Source organism: Patagioenas fasciata, chromosome 1 (genome assembly GCF_037038585.1).
Source record: "Patagioenas fasciata isolate bPatFas1 chromosome 1, bPatFas1.hap1, whole genome shotgun sequence".
NCBI classification, from domain to species: Eukaryota; Metazoa; Chordata; class Aves; order Columbiformes; family Columbidae; genus Patagioenas; species Patagioenas fasciata.
In genome coordinates this window covers 133,091,988-133,119,439 of record NC_092520.1, presented here as the reverse complement: position 1 = coordinate 133,119,439, position 27,452 = coordinate 133,091,988, and positions in this window count along the sequence as shown.

Genomic DNA, 27,452 nt, shown 5'->3' with positions numbered 1-27,452 from the left:
TGTTAGTGTATCCATTCAGTCCTGGGCTGCGGGGCATTCAGAAGTGGCTCTGTGGAGACGTCTGCATAGAGGCAGCTGTCAGAACACGCACACTCGATTGTTCACCAAAACATATGCAGACGCGTCCTTAGCCTGTAGATTTGGATGCACAGAGTTCCCTGTGTTCGCAAGAGACAAGGGAATCGCGTCTGTACGCACAGAAGCAATAGCGGACCGTTTCCCTCGGAGTGAACGCGAAAGAGCCGTCTATATACTCGCAGACACGGGAACGTGCCTCAATGCGGTCACAGAGGCAGCAGCTTTTGCACAGATGCTCTGGTGATTCTGGCACTTTCCAGGCACACTCCTGAAAGTCGCGCACACTGCTGTTCACTCGCTAAACGACCTCTTGGGAAACACGTCTCCGGTCGATGGACCGCTCAGATTGCTTCTCGTGTAACTGTGAACTGTGTCAGCGCAGGGAATCCGTCTCTGTTGAGCAGATGTCAATCCTGCCTCGCTTTTGCTTTGTTGCCTCTACCAAGATGATTTCCCGTTTCTCTCTTCACTGGAGCACGCAGACACAGCCAACGCACATCAAGTGTCAAGAGACACACTCTGCTGAGCTCAACGCTTGTGCAGATGCACATGTGCGACGAAGTCAACACACGTGCTTGTGGAGAGAAAGAAAGGGACTCCCAGGCGTGTGGAGCGACGGGGAGAAAGAGCGGGCGCTGAGGAACACAGTTTCAAACAGACTGTCTCCACACAAACAGGCACCTGTCTGCAGGTATCCTAGATCTTGATTCTTGAACTTGAGGAAACACGCGTCTGAGCAAATCTCCCAAACGCTTCCAGGAAAGACATAGGCTCTCCCACAAGCACACAAGTGTTTGCCCTCAGCTATAGATCAGGGACAAGCTTGTGAAGAGATGCCCTGCTATTCTTTCGCCTTATGGCATCATGTGTTTCGTTTCTCTTGGAGATCGATTGCTAAACGTCTTTCCTCGGGCGACTGTGAAGCATTTGCCAGCGGAGGAGAAGTAGCACGGAGCAGCATTCAGTACTGCCTACGAGTGTCTTTGCTACCCTACTAGCGGAGCTCCAAGAACAGGCACACATCTTCAGGTACCTTCCAAATGTGGATTCCCCTGCAGCCCCGTAGGCGGGCGTGCAGTACGCCAACCATCAACGGACGTTTTTCCCCTCAAGCCTGTCAGGACGTTGCTCGTCCGTCTTTCCCTCAATAGATGGGAGTAGGCGCGCTTGCGGATGTGTGCGTGTGTGTGGCCACGCGTTTGCTTAGGCATCAGTGTGTGAAAAGGTAGGTGCTTTTCTCTAGCTGCGTGTGCGTGCACGTGGTGCTGGGTGCACATCCCTGGGTGCTCGAGGTAAGGTTTCTGCATGGTTTTCGCTGAGGAATCGTGTGTGTGCACATGGACAAAGAGAAGGCACAGCAACCAGGTTCCGGCGCCGAAGAAGGCAGAAGGCAAGGTTTCCGGCGCTATCTCCTTCACTCCCCAGTCCTAGTCGCGCAAAGCAAGCCGCTAAGCCGGCGACCGGCAAGAGAGCTACAACGAAGCATGCCGAACGGAGAAAATAGCAGCAGCGCATCTGTTCACACCTTGTTTCTGCCATGTGCTTGAACGCCAAGACGTTCGCGCTTCTGTGAGATGAAAGACGTCCTTCTGCATATGTGGTTGCTCACACCGGTGCACTTGTTAGTGTATCCATTCAGTCCTGGGCTGCGGGGCATTCAGAAGTGGCTCTGTGGAGACGTCTGCATAGAGGCAGCTGTCAGAACACGCACACTCGATTGTTCACCAAAACATATGCAGACGCGTCCTTAGCCTGTAGATTTGGATGCACAGAGTTCCCTGTGTTCGCAAGAGACAAGGGAATCGCGTCTGTACGCACAGAAGCAATAGCGGACCGTTTCCCTCGGAGTGAACGCGGAAGAGCCGTCTATGTACTCGGAGACACGGGAACGTGCCTCAATGCGGTCACAGAGGCAGCAGCTTTTGCACAGATGCTCTGGTGATTCTGGCACTTTCCAGGCACACTCCTGAAAGTCGCGCACACTGCTGTTCACTCGCTAAACGACCTCTTGGGAAACACGTCTCCGGTCGATGGACCGCTCAGATTGCTTCTCGTGTAACTGTGAACTGTGTCAGCGCAGGGAATCCGTCTCTGTTGAGCAGATGTCAATCCTGCCTCGCTTTTGCTTTGTTGCCTCTACCAAGATGATTTCCCGTTTCTCTCTTCACTGGAGCACGCAGACACAGCCAACGCACATCAAGTGTCAAGAGACACACTCTGCTGAGCTCAACGCTTGTGCAGATGCACATGTGCGACGAAGTCAACACACGTGCTTGTGGAGAGAAAGAAAGGGACTCCCAGGCGTGTGGAGCGACGGGGAGAAAGAGCGGGCGCTGAGGAACACAGTTTCAAACAGACTGTCTCCACACAAACAGGCACCTGTCTGCAGGTATCCTAGATCTTGATTCTTGAACTTGAGGAAACACGCGTCTGAGCAAAACTCCCAAACGCTTCCAGGAAAGACACAGGCTCTCCCACAAGCACACAAGTGTTTGCCCTCAGCTATAGATCAGGGACAAGCTTGTGAAGAGATGCCCTGCTATTCTTTCGCCTTATGGCATCATGTGTTTCGTTTCTCTTGGAGATCGATTGTTAAACGTCTTTCCTCGGGCGACTGTGAAGCATTTGCCAGCGGAGGAGAAGTAGCACGGAGCAGCATTCAGTACTGCCTACGAGTGTCTTTGCTACCCTACTAGCGGAGCTCCAAGAACAGGCACACATCTTCAGGTACCTTCCAAATGTGGATTCCCCTGCAGCCCCGTAGGCGGGCGTGCAGTACGCCAACCATCAACGGACGTTTTTCCCCTCAAGCCTGTCAGGACGTTGCTCGTCCGTCTTTCCCTCAATAGATGGGAGTAGGCGCGCTTGCGGATGTGTGCGTGTGTGTGGCCACGCGTTTGCTTAGGCATCAGTGTGTGAAAAGGTAGGTGCTTTTCTCTAGCTGCGTGTGCGTGCACGTGGTGCTGGGTGCACATCCCTGGGTGCTCGAGGTAAGGTTTCTGCATGGTTTTCGCTGAGGAATCGTGTGTGTGCACATGGACAAAGAGAAGGCGCAGCAACCAGGTTCCAGCGCCGAAGAAGGCAAAAGGAAAGGTTTCCGGCGCTATCTCCTTCACTCCCCAGTCCTAGTCGCGCAAAGCAAGCCGCTAAGCCGGCGACCGGCAAGAGAGCTACAACGAAGCATGCCGAACGGAGAAAATAGCAGCAGCGCATCTGTTCACACCTTGTTTCTGCCATGTGCTTGAACGCCAAGACGTTCGCGCTTCTGTGAGATGAAAGACGTCCTTCTGCATATGTGGTTGCTCACACCGGTGCACTTGTTAGTGTATCCATTCAGTCCTGGGCTGCGGGGCATTCAGAAGTGGCTCTGTGGAGACGTCTGCATAGAGGCAGCTGTCAGAACACGCACACTCGATTGTTCACCAAAACATATGCAGACGCGTCCTTAGCCTGTAGATTTGGATGCACAGAGTTCCCTGTGTTCGCAAGAGACAAGGGAATCGCGTCTGTACGCACAGAAGCAATAGCGGACCGTTTCCCTCGGAGTGAACGCGGAAGAGCCGTCTATGTACTCGGAGACACGGGAACGTGCCTCAATGCGGTCACAGAGGCAGCAGCTTTTGCACAGATGCTCTGGTGATTCTGGCACTTTCCAGGCACACTCCTGAAAGTCGCGCACACTGCTGTTCACTCGCTAAACGACCTCTTGGGAAACACGTCTCCGGTCGATGGACCGCTCAGATTGCTTCTCGTGTAACTGTGAACTGTGTCAGCGCAGGGAATCCGTCTCTGTTGAGCAGATGTCAATCCTGCCTCGCTTTTGCTTTGTTGCCTCTACCAAGATGATTTCCCGTTTCTCTCTTCACTGGAGCACGCAGACACAGCCAACGCACATCAAGTGTCAAGAGACACACTCTGCTGAGCTCAACGCTTGTGCAGATGCACATGTGCGACGAAGTCAACACACGTGCTTGTGGAGAGAAAGAAAGGGACTCCCAGGCGTGTGGAGCGACGGGGAGAAAGAGCGGGCGCTGAGGAACACAGTTTCAAACAGACTGTCTCCACACAAACAGGCACCTGTCTGCAGGTATCCTAGATCTTGATTCTTGAACTTGAGGAAACACGCGTCTGAGCAAAACTCCCAAACGCTTCCAGGAAAGACATAGGCTCTCCCACAAGCACACAAGTGTTTGCCCTCAGCTATAGATCAGGGACAAGCTTGTGAAGAGATGCCCTGCTATTCTTTCGCCTTATGGCATCATGTGTTTCGTTTCTCTTGGAGATCGATTGTTAAACGTCTTTCCTCGGGCGACTGTGAAGCATTTGCCAGCGGAGGAGAAGTAGCACGGAGCAGCATTCAGTACTGCCTACGAGTGTCTTTGCTACCCTACTAGCGGAGCTCCAAGAACAGGCACACATCTTCAGGTACCTTCCAAATGTGGATTCCCCTGCAGCCCCGTAGGCGGGCGTGCAGTACGCCAACCATCAACGGACGTTTTTCCCCTCAAGCCTGTCAGGACGTTGCTCGTCCGTCTTTCCCTCAATAGATGGGAGTAGGCGCGCTTGCGGATGTGTGCGTGTGTGTGGCCACGCGTTTGCTTAGGCATCAGTGTGTGAAAAGGTAGGTGCTTTTCTCTAGCTGCGTGTGCGTGCACGTGGTGCTGGGTGCACATCCCTGGGTGCTCGTGGAAAGGTTTCTGCATGGTTTTCGCTGAGGAATCGTGTGTGTGCACATGGGCAAAGAGAAGGCGCAGCAACCAGGTTCCAGCGCCGAAGAAGGCAAAAGGCAAGGTTTCCGGCGCTATCTCCTTCTCTCCGCAGACCTAGTCGCGCAAAGCAAGCCGCTAAGCCGGCGACCGGCAAGAGAGCTACAACGAAGCATGCCGAACGGAGAAAATAGCAGCAGCGCATCTGTTCACACCTTGTTTCTGCCATGTGCTTGAACGCCAAGACGTTCGTGCTTCTGTGAGATGAAAGACGTCCTTCTGCATATGTGGTTGCTCACACCGGTGCACTTGTTAGTGTATCCATTCAGTCCTGGGCTGCGGGGCATTCAGAAGTGGCTCTGTGGAGACGTCTGCATAGAGGCAGCTGTCAGAACACGCACACTCGATTGTTCACCAAAACATATGCAGACGCGTCCTTAGCCTGTAGATTTGGATGCACAGAGTTCCCTGTGTTCGCAAGAGACAAGGGAATCGCGTCTGTACGCACAGAAGCAATAGCGGACCGTTTCCCTCGGAGTGAACGCGAAAGAGCCGTCTATATACTCGCAGACACGGGAACGTGCCTCAATGCGGTCACAGAGGCAGCAGCTTTTGCACAGATGCTCTGGTGATTCTGGCACTTTCCAGGCACACTCCTGAAAGTCGCGCACACTGCTGTTCACTCGCTAAACGACCTCTTGGGAAACACGTCTCCGGTCGATGGACCGCTCAGATTGCTTCTCGTGTAACTGTGAACTGTGTCAGCGCAGGGAATCCGTCTCTGTTGAGCAGATGTCAATCCTGCCTCGCTTTTGCTTTGTTGCCTCTACCAAGATGATTTCCCGTTTCTCTCTTCACTGGAGCACGCAGACACAGCCAACGCACATCAAGTGTCAAGAGACACACTCTGCTGAGCTCAACGCTTGTGCAGATGCACATGTGCGACGAAGTCAACACACGTGCTTGTGGAGAGAAAGAAAGGGACTCCCAGGCGTGTGGAGCGACGGGGAGAAAGAGCGGGCGCTGAGGAACACAGTTTCAAACAGACTGTCTCCACACAAACAGGCACCTGTCTGCAGGTATCCTAGATCTTGATTCTTGAACTTGAGGAAACACGCGTCTGAGCAAAACTCCCAAACGCTTCCAGGAAAGACATAGGCTCTCCCACAAGCACACAAGTGTTTGCCCTCAGCTATAGATCAGGGACAAGCTTGTGAAGAGATGCCCTGCTATTCTTTCGCCTTATGGCATCATGTGTTTCGTTTCTCTTGGAGATCGATTGTTAAACGTCTTTCCTCGGGCGACTGTGAAGCATTTGCCAGCGGAGGAGAAGTAGCACGGAGCAGCATTCAGTACTGCCTACGAGTGTCTTTGCTACCCTACTAGCGGAGCTCCAAGAACAGGCACACATCTTCAGGTACCTTCCAAATGTGGATTCCCCTGCAGCCCCGTAGGCGGGCGTGCAGTACGCCAACCATCAACGGACGTTTTTCCCCTCAAGCCTGTCAGGACGTTGCTCGTCCGTCTTTCCCTCAATAGATGGGAGTAGGCGCGCTTGCGGATGTGTGCGTGTGTGTGGCCACGCGTTTGCTTAGGCATCAGTGTGTGAAAAGGTAGGTGCTTTTCTCTAGCTGCGTGTGCGTGCACGTGGTGCTGGGTGCACATCCCTGGGTGCTCGTGGAAAGGTTTCTGCATGGTTTTCGCTGAGGAATCGTGTGTGTGCACATGGACAAAGAGAAGGCGCAGCAACCAGGTTCCAGCGCCGAAGAAGGCAAAAGGCAAGGTTTCCGGCGCTATCTCCTTCACTCCCCAGTCCTAGTCGCGCAAAGCAAGCCGCTAAGCCGGCGACCGGCAAGAGAGCTACAACGAAGCATGCCGAACGGAGAAAATAGCAGCAGCGCATCTGTTCACACCTTGTTTCTGCCATGTGCTTGAACGCCAAGACGTTCGCGCTTCTGTGAGATGAAAGACGTCCTTCTGCATATGTGGTTGCTCACACCGGTGCACTTGTTAGTGTATCCATTCAGTCCTGGGCTGCGGGGCATTCAGAAGTGGCTCTGTGGAGACGTCTGCATAGAGGCAGCTGTCAGAACACGCACACTCGATTGTTCACCAAAACATATGCAGACGCGTCCTTAGCCTGTAGATTTGGATGCACAGAGTTCCCTGTGTTCGCAAGAGACAAGGGAATCGCGTCTGTACGCACAGAAGCAATAGCGGACCGTTTCCCTCGGAGTGAACGCGGAAGAGCCGTCTATGTACTCGGAGACACGGGAACGTGCCTCAATGCGGTCACAGAGGCAGCAGCTTTTGCACAGATGCTCTGGTGATTCTGGCACTTTCCAGGCACACTCCTGAAAGTCGCGCACACTGCTGTTCACTCGCTAAACGACCTCTTGGGAAACACGTCTCCGGTCGATGGACCGCTCAGATTGCTTCTCGTGTAACTGTGAACTGTGTCAGCGCAGGGAATCCGTCTCTGTTGAGCAGATGTCAATCCTGCCTCGCTTTTGCTTTGTTGCCTCTACCAAGATGATTTCCCGTTTCTCTCTTCACTGGAGCACGCAGACACAGCCAACGCACATCAAGTGTCAAGAGACACACTCTGCTGAGCTCAACGCTTGTGCAGATGCACATGTGCGACGAAGTCAACACACGTGCTTGTGGAGAGAAAGAAAGGGACTCCCAGGCGTGTGGAGCGACGGGGAGAAAGAGCGGGCGCTGAGGAACACAGTTTCAAACAGACTGTCTCCACACAAACAGGCACCTGTCTGCAGGTATCCTAGATCTTGATTCTTGAACTTGAGGAAACACGCGTCTGAGCAAAACTCCCAAACGCTTCCAGGAAAGACACAGGCTCTCCCACAAGCACACAAGTGTTTGCCCTCAGCTATAGATCAGGGACAAGCTTGTGAAGAGATGCCCTGCTATTCTTTCGCCTTATGGCATCATGTGTTTCGTTTCTCTTGGAGATCGATTGTTAAACGTCTTTCCTCGGGCGACTGTGAAGCATTTGCCAGCGGAGGAGAAGTAGCACGGAGCAGCATTCAGTACTGCCTACGAGTGTCTTTGCTACCCTACTAGCGGAGCTCCAAGAACAGGCACACATCTTCAGGTACCTTCCAAATGTGGATTCCCCTGCAGCCCCGTAGGCGGGCGTGCAGTAGGCCAACCATCAACGGACGTTTTTCCCCTCAAGCCTGTCAGGACGTTGCTCGTCCGTCTTTCCCTCAATAGATGGGAGTAGGCGCGCTTGCGGATGTGTGCGTGTGTGTGGCCACGCGTTTGCTTAGGCATCAGTGTGTGAAAAGGTAGGTGCTTTTCTCTAGCTGCGTGTGCGTGCACGTGGTGCTGGGTGCACATCCCTGGGTGCTCGTGGAAAGGTTTCTGCATGGTTTTCGCTGAGGAATCGTGTGTGTGCACATGGACAAAGAGAAGGCGCAGCAACCAGGTTCCAGCGCCGAAGAAGGCAAAAGGCAAGGTTTCCGGCGCTATCTCCTTCACTCCCCAGTCCTAGTCGCGCAAAGCAAGCCGCTAAGCCGGCGACCGGCAAGAGAGCTACAACGAAGCATGCCGAACGGAGAAAATAGCAGCAGCGCATCTGTTCACACCTTGTTTCTGCCATGTGCTTGAACGCCAAGACGTTCGCGCTTCTGTGAGATGAAAGACGTCCTTCTGCATATGTGGTTGCTCACACCGGTGCACTTGTTAGTGTATCCATTCAGTCCTGGGCTGCGGGGCATTCAGAAGTGGCTCTGTGGAGACGTCTGCATAGAGGCAGCTGTCAGAACACGCACACTCGATTGTTCACCAAAACATATGCAGACGCGTCCTTAGCCTGTAGATTTGGATGCACAGAGTTCCCTGTGTTCGCAAGAGACAAGGGAATCGCGTCTGTACGCACAGAAGCAATAGCGGACCGTTTCCCTCGGAGTGAACGCGGAAGAGCCGTCTATGTACTCGGAGACACGGGAACGTGCCTCAATGCGGTCACAGAGGCAGCAGCTTTTGCACAGATGCTCTGGTGATTCTGGCACTTTCCAGGCACACTCCTGAAAGTCGCGCACACTGCTGTTCACTCGCTAAACGACCTCTTGGGAAACACGTCTCCGGTCGATGGACCGCTCAGATTGCTTCTCGTGTAACTGTGAACTGTGTCAGCGCAGGGAATCCGTCTCTGTTGAGCAGATGTCAATCCTGCCTCGCTTTTGCTTTGTTGCCTCTACCAAGATGATTTCCCGTTTCTCTCTTCACTGGAGCACGCAGACACAGCCAACGCACATCAAGTGTCAAGAGACACACTCTGCTGAGCTCAACGCTTGTGCAGATGCACATGTGCGACGAAGTCAACACACGTGCTTGTGGAGAGAAAGAAAGGGACTCCCAGGCGTGTGGAGCGACGGGGAGAAAGAGCGGGCGCTGAGGAACACAGTTTCAAACAGACTGTCTCCACACAAACAGGCACCTGTCTGCAGGTATCCTAGATCTTGATTCTTGAACTTGAGGAAACACGCGTCTGAGCAAAACTCCCAAACGCTTCCAGGAAAGACATAGGCTCTCCCACAAGCACACAAGTGTTTGCCCTCAGCTATAGATCAGGGACAAGCTTGTGAAGAGATGCCCTGCTATTCTTTCGCCTTATGGCATCATGTGTTTCGTTTCTCTTGGAGATCGATTGTTAAACGTCTTTCCTCGGGCGACTGTGAAGCATTTGCCAGCGGAGGAGAAGTAGCACGGAGCAGCATTCAGTACTGCCTACGAGTGTCTTTGCTACCCTACTAGCGGAGCTCCAAGAACAGGCACACATCTTCAGGTACCTTCCAAATGTGGATTCCCCTGCAGCCCCGTAGGCGGGCGTGCAGTACGCCAACCATCAACGGACGTTTTTCCCCTCAAGCCTGTCAGGACGTTGCTCGTCCGTCTTTCCCTCAATAGATGGGAGTAGGCGCGCTTGCGGATGTGTGCGTGTGTGTGGCCACGCGTTTGCTTAGGCATCAGTGTGTGAAAAGGTAGGTGCTTTTCTCTAGCTGCGTGTGCGTGCACGTGGTGCTGGGTGCACATCCCTGGGTGCTCGTGGAAAGATTTCTGCATGGTTTTCGCTGAGGAATCGTGTGTGTGCACATGGACAAAGAGAAGGCGCAGCAACCAGGTTCCAGCGCCGAAGAAGGCAAAAGGCAAGGTTTCCGGCGCTATCTCCTTCACTCCCCAGTCCTAGTCGCGCAAAGCAAGCCGCTAAGCCGGCGACCGGCAAGAGAGCTACAACGAAGCATGCCGAACGGAGAAAATAGCAGCAGCGCATCTGTTCACACCTTGTTTCTGCCATGTGCTTGAACGCCAAGACGTTCGCGCTTCTGTGAGATGAAAGACGTCCTTCTGCATATGTGGTTGCTCACACCGGTGCACTTGTTAGTGTATCCATTCAGTCCTGGGCTGCGGGGCATTCAGAAGTGGCTCTGTGGAGACGTCTGCATAGAGGCAGCTGTCAGAACACGCACACTCGATTGTTCACCAAAACATATGCAGACGCGTCCTTAGCCTGTAGATTTGGATGCACAGAGTTCCCTGTGTTCGCAAGAGACAAGGGAATCGCGTCTGTACGCACAGAAGCAATAGCGGACCGTTTCCCTCGGAGTGAACGCGGAAGAGCCGTCTATGTACTCGGAGACACGGGAACGTGCCTCAATGCGGTCACAGAGGCAGCAGCTTTTGCACAGATGCTCTGGTGATTCTGGCACTTTCCAGGCACACTCCTGAAAGTCGCGCACACTGCTGTTCACTCGCTAAACGACCTCTTGGGAAACACGTCTCCGGTCGATGGACCGCTCAGATTGCTTCTCGTGTAACTGTGAACTGTGTCAGCGCAGGGAATCCGTCTCTGTTGAGCAGATGTCAATCCTGCCTCGCTTTTGCTTTGTTGCCTCTACCAAGATGATTTCCCGTTTCTCTCTTCACTGGAGCACGCAGACACAGCCAACGCACATCAAGTGTCAAGAGACACACTCTGCTGAGCTCAACGCTTGTGCAGATGCACATGTGCGACGAAGTCAACACACGTGCTTGTGGAGAGAAAGAAAGGGACTCCCAGGCGTGTGGAGCGACGGGGAGAAAGAGCGGGCGCTGAGGAACACAGTTTCAAACAGACTGTCTCCACACAAACAGGCACCTGTCTGCAGGTATCCTAGATCTTGATTCTTGAACTTGAGGAAACACGCGTCTGAGCAAAACTCCCAAACGCTTCCAGGAAAGACATAGGCTCTCCCACAAGCACACAAGTGTTTGCCCTCAGCTATAGATCAGGGACAAGCTTGTGAAGAGATGCCCTGCTATTCTTTCGCCTTATGGCATCATGTGTTTCGTTTCTCTTGGAGATCGATTGTTAAACGTCTTTCCTCGGGCGACTGTGAAGCATTTGCCAGCGGAGGAGAAGTAGCACGGAGCAGCATTCAGTACTGCCTACGAGTGTCTTTGCTACCCTACTAGCGGAGCTCCAAGAACAGGCACACATCTTCAGGTACCTTCCAAATGTGGATTCCCCTGCAGCCCCGTAGGCGGGCGTGCAGTAGGCCAACCATCAACGGACGTTTTTCCCCTCAAGCCTGTCAGGACGTTGCTCGTCCGTCTTTCCCTCAATAGATGGGAGTAGGCGCGCTTGCGGATGTGTGCGTGTGTGTGGCCACGCGTTTGCTTAGGCATCAGTGTGTGAAAAGGTAGGTGCTTTTCTCTAGCTGCGTGTGCGTGCACGTGGTGCTGGGTGCACATCCCTGGGTGCTCGAAGTAAGGTTTCTGCATGGTTTTCGCTGAGGAATCGTGTGTGTGCACATGGACAAAGAGAAGGCGCAGCAACCAGGTTCCAGCGCCGAAGAAGGCAAAAGGCAAGGTTTCCGGCGCTATCTCCTTCACTCCCCAGTCCTAGTCGCGCAAAGCAAGCCGCTAAGCCGGCGACCGGCAAGAGAGCTACAACGAAGCATGCCGAACGGAGAAAATAGCAGCAGCGCATCTGTTCACACCTTGTTTCTGCCATGTGCTTGAACGCCAAGACGTTCGCGCTTCTGTGAGATGAAAGACGTCCTTCTGCATATGTGGTTGCTCACACCGGTGCACTTGTTAGTGTATCCATTCAGTCCTGGGCTGCGGGGCATTCAGAAGTGGCTCTGTGGAGACGTCTGCATAGAGGCAGCTGTCAGAACACGCACACTCGATTGTTCATCAAAACATATGCAGACGCGTCCTTAGCCTGTAGATTTGGATGCACAGAGTTCCCTGTGTTCGCAAGAGACAAGGGAATCGCGTCTGTACGCACAGAAGCAATAGCGGACCGTTTCCCTCGGAGTGAACGCGAAAGAGCCGTCTATATACTCGCAGACACGGGAACGTGCCTCAATGCGGTCACAGAGGCAGCAGCTTTTGCACAGATGCTCTGGTGATTCTGGCACTTTCCAGGCACACTCCTGAAAGTCGCGCACACTGCTGTTCACTCGCTAAACGACCTCTTGGGAAACACGTCTCCGGTCGATGGACCGCTCAGATTGCTGCTCGTGTAACTGTGAACTGTGTCAGCGCAGGGAATCCGTCTCTGTTGAGCAGATGTCAATCCTGCCTCGCTTTTGCTTTGTTGCCTCTACCAAGATGATTTCCCGTTTCTCTCTTCACTGGAGCACGCAGACACAGCCAACGCACATCAAGTGTCAAGAGACACACTCTGCTGAGCTCAACGCTTGTGCAGATGCACATGTGCGACGAAGTCAACACACGTGCTTGTGGAGAGAAAGAAAGGGACTCCCAGGCGTGTGGAGCGACGGGGAGAAAGAGCGGGCGCTGAGGAACACAGTTTCAAACAGACTGTCTCCACACAAACAGGCACCTGTCTGCAGGTATCCTAGATCTTGATTCTTGAACTTGAGGAAACACGCGTCTGAGCAAAACTCCCAAACGCTTCCAGGAAAGACACAGGCTCTCCCACAAGCACACAAGTGTTTGCCCTCAGCTATAGATCAGGGACAAGCTTGTGAAGAGATGCCCTGCTATTCTTTCGCCTTATGGCATCATGTGTTTCGTTTCTCTTGGAGATCGATTGTTAAACGTCTTTCCTCGGGCGACTGTGAAGCATTTGCCAGCGGAGGAGAAGTAGCACGGAGCAGCATTCAGTACTGCCTACGAGTGTCTTTGCTACCCTACTAGCGGAGCTCCAAGAACAGGCACACATCTTCAGGTACCTTCCAAATGTGGATTCCCCTGCAGCCCCGTAGGCGGGCGTGCAGTACGCCAACCATCAACGGACGTTTTTCCCCTCAAGCCTGTCAGGACGTTGCTCGTCCGTCTTTCCCTCAATAGATGGGAGTAGGCGCGCTTGCGGATGTGTGCGTGTGTGTGGCCACGCGTTTGCTTAGGCATCAGTGTGTGAAAAGGTAGGTGCTTTTCTCTAGCTGCGTGTGCGTGCACGTGGGGCTGGGTGCACATCCCTGGGTGCTCGAGGTAAGGTTTCTGCATGGTTTTCGCTGAGGAATCGTGTGTGTGCACATGGACAAAGAGAAGGCGCAGCAACCAGGTTCCAGCGCCGAAGAAGGCAAAAGGCAAGGTTTCCGGCGCTATCTCCTTCACTCCCCAGTCCTAGTCGCGCAAAGCAAGCCGCTAAGCCGGCGACCGGCAAGAGAGCTACAACGAAGCATGCCGAACGGAGAAAATAGCAGCAGCGCACCTGTTCACACCTTGTTTCTGCCATGTGCTTGAACGCCAAGACGTTCGTGCTTCTGTGAGATGAAAGACGTCCTTCTGCATATGTGCTTGCTCACACCGGTGCACTTGTTAGTGTATCCATTCAGTCCTGGGCTGCGGGGCATTCAGAAGTGGCTCTGTGGAGACGTCTGCATAGAGGCAGCTGTCAGAACACGCACACTCGATTGTTCACCAAAACATATGCAGACGCGTCCTTAGCCTGTAGATTTGGATGCACAGAGTTCCCTGTGTTCGCAAGAGACAAGGGAATCGCGTCTGTACGCACAGAAGCAATAGCGGACCGTTTCCCTCGGAGCGAACGCGAAAGAGCCGTCTATATACTCGCAGACACGGGAACGTGCCTCAATGCGGTCACAGAGGCAGCAGCTTTTGCACAGATGCTCTGGTGATTCTGGCACTTTCCAGGCACACTCCTGAAAGTCGCGCACACTGCTGTTCACTCGCTAAACGACCTCTTGGGAAACACGTCTCCGGTCGACGGACCGCTCAGATTGCTTCTCGTGTAACTGTGAACTGTGTCAGCGCAGGGAATCCGTCTCTGTTGAGCAGATGTCAATCCTGCCTCGCTTTTGCTTTGTTGCCTCTACCAAGATGATTTCCCGTTTCTCTCTTCACTGGAGCACGCAGACACAGCCAACGCACATCAAGTGTCAAGAGACACACTCTGCTGAGCTCAACGCTTGTGCAGATGCACATGTGCGACGAAGTCAACACACGTGCTTGTGGAGAGAAAGAAAGGGACTCCCAGGCGTGTGGAGCGACGGGGAGAAAGAGCGGGCGCTGAGGAACACAGTTTCAAACAGACTGTCTCCACACAAACAGGCACCTGTCTGCAGGTATCCTAGATCTTGATTCTTGAACTTGAGGAAACACGCGTCTGAGCAAAACTCCCAAACGCTTCCAGGAACGACACAGGCTCTCCCACAAGCACACAAGTGTTTGCCCTCAGCTATAGATCAGGGACAAGCTTGTGAAGAGATGCCCTGCTATTCTTTCGCCTTATGGCATCATGTGTTTCGTTCCTCTTGGAGATCGATTGTTAAACGTCTTTCCTAGGGCGACTGTGAAGCATTTGCCAGCGGAGGAGAAGTAGCACGGAGCAGCATTCAGTACTGCCTACGAGTGTCTTTGCTACCCTACTAGCGGAGCTCCAAGAACAGGCACACATCTTCAGGTACCTTCCAAATGTGGATTCCCCTGCAGCCCCGTAGGCGGGCGTGCAGTACGCCAACCATCAACGGACGTTTTTCCCCTCAAGCCTGTCAGGACGTTGCTCGTCCGTCTTTCCCTCAATAGATGGGAGTAGGCGCGCTTGCGGATGTGTGCGTGTGTGTGGCCACGCGTTTGCTTAGGCATCAGTGTGTGAAAAGGTAGGTGCTTTTCTCTAGCTGCGTGTGCGTGCACGTGGTGCTGGGTGCACATCCCTGGGTGCTCGTGGTAAGGTTTCTGCATGGTTTTCGCTGAGGAATCGTGTGTGTGCACATGGACAAAGAGAAGGCGCAGCAACCAGGTTCCAGCGCCGAAGAAGGCAAAAGGCAAGGTTTCCGGCGCTATCTCCTTCACTCCCCAGTCCTAGTCGCGCAAAGCAAGCCGCTAAGCCGGCGACCGGCAAGAGAGCTACAACGAAGCATGCCGAACGGAGAAAATAGCAGCAGCGCACCTGTTCACACCTTGTTTCTGCCATGTGCTTGAACGCCAAGACGTTCGCGCTTCTGTGAGATGAAAGACGTCCTTCTGCATATGTGGTTGCTCACACCGGTGCACTTGTTAGTGTATCCATTCAGTCCTGGGCTGCGGGGCATTCAGAAGTGGCTCTGTGGAGACGTCTGCATAGAGGCAGCTGTCAGAACACGCACACTCGATTGTTCACCAAAACATATGCAGACGCGTCCTTAGCCTGTAGATTTGGATGCACAGAGTTCCCTGTGTTCGCAAGAGACAAGGGAATCGCGTCTGTACGCACAGAAGCAATAGCGGACCGTTTCCCTCGGAGCGAACGCGAAAGAGCCGTCTATATACTCGCAGACACGGGAACGTGCCTCAATGCGGTCACAGAGGCAGCAGCTTTTGCACAGATGCTCTGGTGATTCTGGCACTTTCCAGGCACACTCCTGAAAGTCGCGCACACTGCTGTTCACTCGCTAAACGACCTCTTGGGAAACACGTCTCCGGTCGACGGACCGCTCAGATTGCTTCTCGTGTAACTGTGAACTGTGTCAGCGCAGGGAATCCGTCTCTGTTGAGCAGATGTCAATCCTGCCTCGCTTTTGCTTTGTTGCCTCTACCAAGATGATTTCCCGTTTCTCTCTTCACTGGAGCACGCAGACACAGCCAACGCACATCAAGTGTCAAGAGACACACTCTGCTGAGCTCAACGCTTGTGCAGATGCACATGTGCGACGAAGTCAACACACGTGCTTGTGGAGAGAAAGAAAGGGACTCCCAGGCGTGTGGAGCGACGGGGAGAAAGAGCGGGCGCTGAGGAACACAGTTTCAAACAGACTGTCTCCACACAAACAGGCACCTGTCTGCAGGTATCCTAGATCTTGATTCTTGAACTTGAGGAAACACGCGTCTGAGCAAAACTCCCAAACGCTTCCAGGAAAGACACAGGCTCTCCCACAAGCACACAAGTGTTTGCCCTCAGCTATAGATCAGGGACAAGCTTGTGAAGAGATGCCCTGCTATTCTTTCGCCTTATGGCATCATGTCTTTCGTTTCTCTTGGAGATCGATTGTTAAACGTCTTTCCTCCGGCGACTGTGAAGCATTTGCCAGCGGAGGAGAAGTAGCACGGAGCAGCATTCAGTACTGCCTACGAGTGTCTTTGCTACTTTACTAGCGGAGCTCCAAGAACAGGCACACATCTTCAGGTACCTTCCAAATGTGGATTCCCCTGCAGCCCCGTAGGCGGGCGTGCAGTACGCCAACCATCAACGGACGTTTTTCCCCTCAAGCCTGTCAGGACGTTGCTCGTCCGTCTTTCCCTCAATAGATGGGAGTAGGCGCGCTTGCGGATGTGTGCGTGTGTGTGGCCACGCGTTTGCTTAGGCATCAGTGTGTGAAAAGGTAGGTGCTTTTCTCTAGCTGCGTGTGCGTGCACGTGGTGCTGGGTGCACATCCCTGGGTGCTCGAGGTAAGGTTTCTGCATGGTTTTCGCTGAGGAATCGTGTGTGTGCACATGGACAAAGAGAAGGCGCAGCAACCAGGTTCCAGCGCCGAAGAAGGCAAAAGGCAAGGTTTCCGGCGCTATCTCCTTCACTCCCCAGTCCTAGTCGCGCAAAGCAAGCCGCTAAGCCGGCGACCGGCAAGAGAGCTACAACGAAGCATGCCGAACGGAGAAAATAGCAGCAGCTCATCTGTTCACACCTTGTTTCTGCCATGTGCTTGAACGCCAAGACGTTCGCGCTTCTGTGAGATGAAAGACGTCCTTCTGCATATGTGGTTGCTCACACCGGTGCACTTGTTAGTGTATCCATTCAGTCCTGGGCTGCGGGGCATTCAGAAGTGGCTCTGTGGAGACGTCTGCATAGAGGCAGCTGTCAGAACACGCACACTCGATTGTTCACCAAAACATATGCAGACGCGTCCTTAGCCTGTAGATTTGGATGCACAGAGTTCCCTGTGTTCGCAAGAGACAAGGGAATCGCGTCTGTACGCACAGAAGCAATAGCGGACCGTTTCCCTCGGAGCGAACGCGAAAGAGCCGTCTATATACTCGGAGACACGGGAACGTGCCTCAATGCGGTCACAGAGGCAGCAGCTTTTGCACAGATGCTCTGGTGATTCTGGCACTTTCCAGGCACACTCCTGAAAGTCGCGCACACTGCTGTTCACTCGCTAAACGACCTCTTGGGAAACACGTCTCCGGTCGATGGACCGCTCAGATTGCTTCTCGTGTAACTGTGAACTGTGTCAGCGCAGGGAATCCGTCTCTGTTGAGCAGATGTCAATCCTGCCTCGCTTTTGCTTTGTTGCCTCTACCAAGATGATTTCCCGTTTCTCTCTTCACTGGAGCACGCAGACACAGCCAACGCACATCAAGTGTCAAGAGACACACTCTGCTGAGCTCAACGCTTGTGCAGATGCACATGTGCGACGAAGTCAACACACGTGCTTGTGGAGAGAAAGAAAGGGACTCCCAGGCGTGTGGAGCGACGGGGAGAAAGAGCGGGCGCTGAGGAACACAGTTTCAAACAGACTGTCTCCACACAAACAGGCACCTGTCTGCAGGTATCCTAGATCTTGATTCTTGAACTTGAGGAAACACGCGTCTGAGCAAAACTCCCAAACGCTTCGAGGAAAGACACAGGCTCTCCCACAAGCACACAAGTGTTTGCCCTCAGCTATAGATCAGGGACAAGCTTGTGAAGAGATGCCCTGCTATTCTTTCGCCTTATGGCATCATGTGTTTCGTTTCTCTTGGAGATCGATTGTTAAACGTCTTTCCTCCGGCGACTGTGAAGCATTTGCCAGCGGAGGAGAAGTAGCACGGAGCAGCATTCAGTACTGCCTACGAGTGTCTTTGCTACTTTACTAGCGGAGCTCCAAGAACAGGCACACATCTTCAGGTACCTTCCAAATGTGGATTCCCCTGCAGCCCCGTAGGCGGGCGTGCAGTACGCCAACCATCAACGGACGTTTTTCCCCTCAAGCCTGTCAGGACGTTGCTCATCCGTCTTTCCCTCAATAGATGGGAGTAGGCGCGCTTGCGGATGTGTGCGTGTGTGTGGCCACGCGTTTGCTTAGGCATCAGTGTGTGAAAAGGTAGGTGCTTTTCTCTAGCTGCGTGTGCGTGCACGTGGTGCTGGGTGCACATCCCTGGGTGCTCGAGGTAAGGTTTCTGCATGGTTTTCGCTGAGGAATCGTGTGTGTGCACATGGACAAAGAGAAGGCGCAGCAACCAGGTTCCAGCGCCGAAGAAGGCAAAAGGCAAGGTTTCCGGCGCTATCTCCTTCACTCCCCAGTCCTAGTCGCGCAAAGCAAGCCGCTAAGCCGGCGACCGGCAAGAGAGCTACAACGAAGCATGCCGAACGGAGAAAATAGCAGCAGCTCATCTGTTCACACCTTGTTTCTGCCATGTGCTTGAACGCCAAGACGTTCGCGCTTCTGTGAGATGAAAGACGTCCTTCTGCATATGTGGTTGCTCACACCGGTGCACTTGTTAGTGTATCCATTCAGTCCTGGGCTGCGGGGCATTCAGAAGTGGCTCTGTGGAGACGTCTGCATAGAGGCAGCTGTCAGAACACGCACACTCGATTGTTCACCAAAACATATGCAGACGCGTCCTTAGCCTGTAGATTTGGATGCACAGAGTTCCCTGTGTTCGCAAGAGACAAGGGAATCGCGTCTGTACGCACAGAAGCAATAGCGGACCGTTTCCCTCGGAGCGAACGCGAAAGAGCCGTCTATATACTCGCAGACACGGGAACGTGCCTCAATGCGGTCACAGAGGCAGCAGCTTTTGCACAGATGCTCTGGTGATTCTGGCACTTTCCAGGCACACTCCTGAAAGTCGCGCACACTGCTGTTCACTCGCTAAACGACCTCTTGGGAAACACGTCTCCGGTCGACGGACCGCTCAGATTGCTTCTCGTGTAACTGTGAACTGTGTCAGCGCAGGGAATCCGTCTCTGTTGAGCAGATGTCAATCCTGCCTCGCTTTTGCTTTGTTGCCTCTACCAAGATGATTTCCCGTTTCTCTCTTCACTGGAGCACGCAGACACAGCCAACGCACATCAAGTGTCAAGAGACACACTCTGCTGAGCTCAACGCTTGTGCAGATGCACATGTGCGACGAAGTCAACACACGTGCTTGTGGAGAGAAAGAAAGGGACTCCCAGGCGTGTGGAGCGACGGGGAGAAAGAGCGGGCGCTGAGGAACACAGTTTCAAACAGACTGTCTCCACACAAACAGGCACCTGTCTGCAGGTATCCTAGATCTTGATTCTTGAACTTGAGGAAACACGCGTCTGAGCAAAACTCCCAAACGCTTCCAGGAAAGACACAGGCTCTCCCACAAGCACACAAGTGTTTGCCCTCAGCTATAGATCAGGGACAAGCTTGTGAAGAGATGCCCTGCTATTCTTTCGCCTTATGGCATCATGTCTTTCGTTTCTCTTGGAGATCGATTGTTAAACGTCTTTCCTCCGGCGACTGTGAAGCATTTGCCAGCGGAGGAGAAGTAGCACGGAGCAGCATTCAGTACTGCCTACGAGTGTCTTTGCTACTTTACTAGCGGAGCTCCAAGAACAGGCACACATCTTCAGGTACCTTCCAAATGTGGATTCCCCTGCAGCCCCGTAGGCGGGCGTGCAGTACGCCAACCATCAACGGACGTTTTTCCCCTCAAGCCTGTCAGGACGTTGCTCGTCCGTCTTTCCCTCAATAGATGGGAGTAGGCGCGCTTGCGGATGTGTGCGTGTGTGTGGCCACGCGTTTGCTTAGGCATCAGTGTGTGAAAAGGTAGGTGCTTTTCTCTAGCTGCGTGTGCGTGCACGTGGTGCTGGGTGCACATCCCTGGGTGCTCGAGGTAAGGTTTCTGCATGGTTTTCGCTGAGGAATCGTGTGTGTGCACATGGACAAAGAGAAGGCGCAGCAACCAGGTTCCAGCGCCGAAGAAGGCAAAAGGCAAGGTTTCCGGCGCTATCTCCTTCACTCCCCAGTCCTAGTCGCGCAAAGCAAGCCGCTAAGCCGGCGACCGGCAAGAGAGCTACAACGAAGCATGCCGAACGGAGAAAATAGCAGCAGCTCATCTGTTCACACCTTGTTTCTGCCATGTGCTTGAACGCCAAGACGTTCGCGCTTCTGTGAGATGAAAGACGTCCTTCTGCATATGTGGTTGCTCACACCGGTGCACTTGTTAGTGTATCCATTCAGTCCTGGGCTGCGGGGCATTCAGAAGTGGCTCTGTGGAGACGTCTGCATAGAGGCAGCTGTCAGAACACGCACACTCGATTGTTCACCAAAACATATGCAGACGCGTCCTTAGCCTGTAGATTTGGATGCACAGAGTTCCCTGTGTTCGCAAGAGACAAGGGAATCGCGTCTGTACGCACAGAAGCAATAGCGGACCGTTTCCCTCGGAGCGAACGCGAAAGAGCCGTCTATATACTCGGAGACACGGGAACGTGCCTCAATGCGGTCACAGAGGCAGCAGCTTTTGCACAGATGCTCTGGTGATTCTGGCACTTTCCAGGCACACTCCTGAAAGTCGCGCACACTGCTGTTCACTCGCTAAACGACCTCTTGGGAAACACGTCTCCGGTCGATGGACCGCTCAGATTGCTTCTCGTGTAACTGTGAACTGTGTCAGCGCAGGGAATCCGTCTCTGTTGAGCAGATGTCAATCCTGCCTCGCTTTTGCTTTGTTGCCTCTACCAAGATGATTTCCCGTTTCTCTCTTCACTGGAGCACGCAGACACAGCCAACGCACATCAAGTGTCAAGAGACACACTCTGCTGAGCTCAACGCTTGTGCAGATGCACATGTGCGACGAAGTCAACACACGTGCTTGTGGAGAGAAAGAAAGGGACTCCCAGGCGTGTGGAGCGACGGGGAGAAAGAGCGGGCGCTGAGGAACACAGTTTCAAACAGACTGTCTCCACACAAACAGGCACCTGTCTGCAGGTATCCTAGATCTTGATTCTTGAACTTGAGGAAACACGCGTCTGAGCAAAACTCCCAAACGCTTCGAGGAAAGACACAGGCTCTCCCACAAGCACACAAGTGTTTGCCCTCAGCTATAGATCAGGGACAAGCTTGTGAAGAGATGCCCTGCTATTCTTTCGCCTTATGGCATCATGTGTTTCGTTTCTCTTGGAGATCGATTGTTAAACGTCTTTCCTCCGGCGACTGTGAAGCATTTGCCAGCGGAGGAGAAGTAGCACGGAGCAGCATTCAGTACTGCCTACGAGTGTCTTTGCTACTTTACTAGCGGAGCTCCAAGAACAGGCACACATCTTCAGGTACCTTCCAAATGTGGATTCCCCTGCAGCCCCGTAGGCGGGCGTGCAGTACGCCAACCATCAACGGACGTTTTTCCCCTCAAGCCTGTCAGGACGTTGCTCATCCGTCTTTCCCTCAATAGATGGGAGTAGGCGCGCTTGCGGATGTGTGCGTGTGTGTGGCCACGCGTTTGCTTAGGCATCAGTGTGTGAAAAGGTAGGTGCTTTTCTCTAGCTGCGTGTGCGTGCACGTGGTGCTGGGTGCACATCCCTGGGTGCTCGAGGTAAGGTTTCTGCATGGTTTTCGCTGAGGAATCGTGTGTGTGCACATGGACAAAGAGAAGGCGCAGCAACCAGGTTCCAGCGCCGAAGAAGGCAAAAGGCAAGGTTTCCGGCGCTATCTCCTTCACTCCCCAGTCCTAGTCGCGCAAAGCAAGCCGCTAAGCCGGCGACCGGCAAGAGAGCTACAACGAAGCATGCCGAACGGAGAAAATAGCAGCAGCTCATCTGTTCACACCTTGTTTCTGCCATGTGCTTGAACGCCAAGACGTTCGCGCTTCTGTGAGATGAAAGACGTCCTTCTGCATATGTGGTTGCTCACACCGGTGCACTTGTTAGTGTATCCATTCAGTCCTGGGCTGCGGGGCATTCAGAAGTGGCTCTGTGGAGACGTCTGCATAGAGGCAGCTGTCAGAACACGCACACTCGATTGTTCACCAAAACATATGCAGACGCGTCCTTAGCCTGTAGATTTGGATGCACAGAGTTCCCTGTGTTCGCAAGAGACAAGGGAATCGCGTCTGTACGCACAGAAGCAATAGCGGACCGTTTCCCTCGGAGCGAACGCGAAAGAGCCGTCTATATACTCGCAGACACGGGAACGTGCCTCAATGCGGTCACAGAGGCAGCAGCTTTTGCACAGATGCTCTGGTGATTCTGGCACTTTCCAGGCACACTCCTGAAAGTCGCGCACACTGCTGTTGCTGTTTTCAAGAGCAAAAGCAGCAATTTGCAGAATTCAGCTTCTTTGGGGAACTGAGAAATTGCTGAGCTGGCACCAAGTCCTGCTGGGTCCCTGTCACCCGCAGAGTGCCCGCATACTCACCACGGGTCTGGGCATTCTTACAAAGGTTCTATGTCAGCTGGGTGTGGCAGCCGAGCGCCCCGTAGGGGAGGGGCAGTCTGTCAGCCCCGGGTCTGTCACTGCCTGCTGTCCCCCCTGTCAGCAGCGAGGCCTCTGAAAAGTTTCAAAAACATCCCCAGACTTGGGTCCTAGCGTGGCCAAAAGTCTACAAGAGACAAGTTGGGAAGAAGGATATGGAACAGAGGGAGAAAGCGAAGGGAGCAGACCAAAGGGAGGGAAGAGGAAAACTAGTGCCGGGCTGCAGGACTGAAATGGAGGAATTGAAAGACAAGAACCAGGAAGCAGGAGAGATTGAGAAAAGGAGAGAGGAAAGAAGAGACATGCAGCCAGAGGAGGGGTTAGTGCGAGAGGCTGGGACAGAGAACAGGATGAGAAGGAAATAAGGCAAGACAAGGCAAGGCTACGCCAAAGGACCTTTCCCTGATTTATATTTTCTACCACATTCATCTGGAGACGAGGAGGAAAGCCATCAGACCTGATGGATTAGGCCCAAACAAAAACCCCGGCTACTTGAGACACTTAGACTAAGCTTAAAATGCAAAGATCTCTCCATAAGGATGGTTTTTATCCTGTACTTCCACAATCTGCTGACAGTACAAAAGAATAAGCGGCAGATCTACTCAGGCTGAGTCATGGTGGTTTGGTGCAGAGACCATGCATATCATGGGAATATTTCAGCATTTCTGCTCTGGTTTTCAGTGTATTACACTAAAACACCCACCTGATGACATCATTTCAAGAGCAAAAGCAGCAGTTTGCAGAATTCAGCTTCTTTAGGGAACTGAGAAATTGCTGAGCTGACACCAAGTCCTTCCATGTCCCCTTTACCTGCAGAGTGCCCGCATCCTCACCACGGTAGCGGGCATTCTGACAAAGGTTCTATGTCAGCTGGGTGTGGCAGCCGAGCGCCCCCTAGGGGAGGGGGAGTCTGTCAGCCCCGGGCCTGTCACTGTTGCTGTCCCCCCTGTCAGCAGCGAGGCCTCTGAAAAGTTCCAAAAACATCCCCAGACTTGGGTCCAGCATGGCCAAAAGTCTCCAAGAGACAAGTCGGGAAGAAGGATATAGAACAGAGGGAGAAAGCGAAGGGAGCAGACCAAAGGGAGGGAAGAGGAAAACTAGTGCCGGGCTGCAGGACTGAAATGGAGGAATTGAAAGACAAGAACCAGGAAGCAGGAGAGATTGAGAAAAGGAGAGAGGAAAGCAGAGACATGCAGCCAGACGAGGGGTTAGTGAGAGAGGCTGGGACAGAGAACAGGATGAGAAGGAAATAAGGCAAGGCAAGGAAAGACTAGGCCAAAGGACGTTTCCTTGCTTTATATTTTCTACCAAATTCATCTTGAAATGAGGAAGAAAGCCATCAGACCTTATGGATTAGGCCCAAACAAAAACCCCGGCTACTTGAGACACTTAGACTAAGCCTAAAACGCAACGATCTCTCCAGAAGGATGTTTTTCATGCTGTACTTCTACAATCTGCTGGCAGTACAGAAGAATAAGCGGCAGATCTACTCAGGCTGAGTCATGGTGCTTTGGTGCAGAGATCATGCATATCATGGGAATATTTCAGCATGTCTGCTCTGGTTTTCAGTTTATTACACCAAGACACCCACCTGATGACATCATTTCAAGAGCAAAAGCAGCAATTTGCAGAATTCAGCTTCTTTGGGGAACTGAGAAATTGCTGAGCTGACACCAAGTCCTGCTGGGTCCCTGTCACCCGCAGAGTGCCCGCATCCTCACCACGGTAACGGGCATTCTTACAAAGGTTCTATGTCAGCTGGGTGTGGCAGTCGAGCACCCCCTAGGGGAGGGGGAGCCTGTCAGCCCCGGGCCTGTCACTGCCTGCTGTCCCTCCTGTCAGCAGCGAGGCCTCTGAAAAGTTTCAAAAACATCCCCAGACTTGGGTCCAAAGTGGCCAAAAGTCTCCAAGAGACAAGCTGGGAAGAAGGATATGGAACAGAGGGAGAAAGCGAAGGGAGCAAGACAAAGGGAGGGAAGAGGAAAAACTAGTGCGGGGCTGCAGGACTGAAATGGAGGAATTGAAAGAGAAGAACCAGGAAGCAGGAGAGTTTGAGAAAAGGAGAGAGGAAAGCAGAGACATGCAGCCAGACGAGGGGTTAGTGAGAGAGGCTGGGACAGAGAACAGGATGAGAAGGAAATAAGGCAAGGCAAGGCAAGGCAAGGCCAAAGGACGTTTCCTTGATTTATATTTTCTACCACATTCATCTGGAGATGGGGAGGAAAGCCATCAGACCTTATGGATTAGGGCCAAACAAAACCCTGACTACTTGAGACACTTAGACTAAGCCTAAAATGCAAAGATCTCTCCAGAAGGACGGTTTTTATACTCTACATCCACAATCTGCAGGCAGCAAAAAAGAATAAGCGGTAGATCTACTTAGGCTAAGTCATGGTGGTTTGGTGCAGAGACCATGCATATCATGGGAATATTTCAGCATTTCTGCTCTGGTTTTCAGTTTATTACACCAAGACACCCACCTGATGACATCATTTCAAGAGCAAAAGCAGCAATTTGCAGAATTCAGATTCTTTGGGGAACTGAGAAATTGCTGAGCTGACACCAAGTCCTGCTGGGTCCCTGTCACCCGCAGAGTGCCCGCATCCTCACCACGGTAGCGGGCATTGTGACAAAGGTTCTATGTCAGCTGGGTGTGGCAGTCGAGCGCCCCATAGGGGAGGGGGAGCCTGTCAGCCCCGGGCCTGTCACTGCCTGCTGTCCCCCCTGTCAGCAGCGAGGCCTCTGAAAAGTTTCAAAAACATCCCCAGACTTGGGTCCAAAGTGGCCAAAAGTCTCCAAGAGACAAGTTGGGAAGAAGGATATGGAACAGAGGGAGAAAGCGAAGGGAGCAAGACAAAGGGAGGGAAGAGGAAAAACTAGTGCCGGGCTGCAGGACTGAAATGGAGGAATTGAAAGACAAGAACCAGGAAGCAGGAGATTTTAAGAAAAGGAGAGAGGAAAGAAGAGACATGCAGCCAGAGGAGGGGTTAGTGAGAGAGGCTGGGACAGAGAACAGGATGAGAAGGAAATAAGGCAAGGCAAGGCAAGGCAAGGCCAAAGGACGTTTCCTTGATTTATATTTTCTACCACATTCATCTGGAGATGGGGAGGAAAGCCATCAGACCTTATGGATTAGGGCCAAACAAAACCCTGACTACTTGAGACACTTAGACTAAGCCTAAAATGCAAAGATCTCTCCAGAAGGACGGTTTTTATACTCTACATCCACAATCTGCAGGCAGCAAAAAAGAATAAGCGGTAGATCTACTTAGGCTAAGTCATGGTGGTTTGGTGCAGAGACCATGCATATCATGGGAATATTTCAGCATTTCTGCTCTGGTTTTCAGTTTATCACACCAAGACACCCACCTGATGACATCATTTCAAGAGCAAAAGCAGCAATTTGCAGAATTCAGCTTCTTTGGGAAACTGAGAAATTGCTGAGCTGACACCAAGTCCTGCTGGGTCCCTGTCACCCGCAGAGTGCCCGCATCCTCACCGCGGTAGCGGGCATTGTGACAAAGGTTCTATGTCAGCTGGGTGTGGCAGTCGAGCGCCCCGTAGGGGAGGGGGAGCCTGTCAGCCCCGGGCCTGTCACTGCCTGCTGTCCCCCCTGTCAGCAGCGAGGCCTCTGAAAAGTTTCAAAAACATCCCCAGACTTGGGTCCAAAGTGGCCAAAAGTCTCCAAGAGACAAGTTGGGAAGAAGGATATGGAACAGAGGGAGAAAGCGAAGGGAGCAAGACAAAGGGAGGGAAGAGGAAAAACTAGTGCCGGGCTGCAGGACTGAAATGGAGGAATTGAAAGACAAGAACCAGGAAGCAGGAGAGTTTGAGAAAAGGAGAGAGGAAAGAAGAGACATGCAGCCAGACGAGGGGTTAGTGAGAGAGGCTGGGACAGAGAACAGGATGAGAAGGAAATAAGGCAAGGCAAGGCAAGGCAAGGCCAAAGGACGTTTCCTTGATTTATATTTTCTACCACATTCATCTGGAGATGGGGAGTAAAGCCATCAGACCTTATGGATTAGGGCCAAGCAAAACCCTGACTACTTGAGACACTTAGAACTAAGCCTAAAATGCAAAGATCTCTCCAGAAGGACGGTTTTTATACTCTACATCCACAATCTGCAGGCAGCAAAAAAGAATAAGCGGTAGATCTACTTAGGCTAAGTCATGGTGGTTTGGTGCAGAGACCATGCATATCATGGGAATATTTCAGCATTTCTGTTCTGGTTTTCAGTTTATTACACCAAGACACCCACCTGATGACATCATTTCAAGAGCAAAAGCAGCAATTTGCAGAATTCAGCTTCTTTGGGGAACTGAGAAATTGCTGAGCTGACACCAAGTCCTGCTGGGTCCCTGTCACCCGCAGAGTGCCCGCATCCTCACCACGGTAACGGGCATTCTTACAAAGGTTCTATGTCAGCTGGGTGTGGCAGTCGAGCACCCCCTAGGGGAGGGGGAGCCTGTCAGCCCCGGGCCTGTCACTGCCTGCTGTCCCTCCTGTCAGCAGCGAGGCCTCTGAAAAGTTTCAAAAACATCCCCAGACTTGGGTCCAAAGTGGCCAAAAGTCTCCAAGAGACAAGCTGGGAAGAAGGATATGGAACAGAGGGAGAAAGCGAAGGGAGCAAGACAAAGGGAGGGAAGAGGAAAAACTAGTGCGGGGCTGCAGGACTGAAATGGAGGAATTGAAAGAGAAGAACCAGGAAGCAGGAGAGTTTGAGAAAAGGAGAGAGGAAAGCAGAGACATGCAGCCAGACGAGGGGTTAGTGAGAGAGGCTGGGACAGAGAACAGGATGAGAAGGAAATAAGGCAAGGCAAGGCAAGG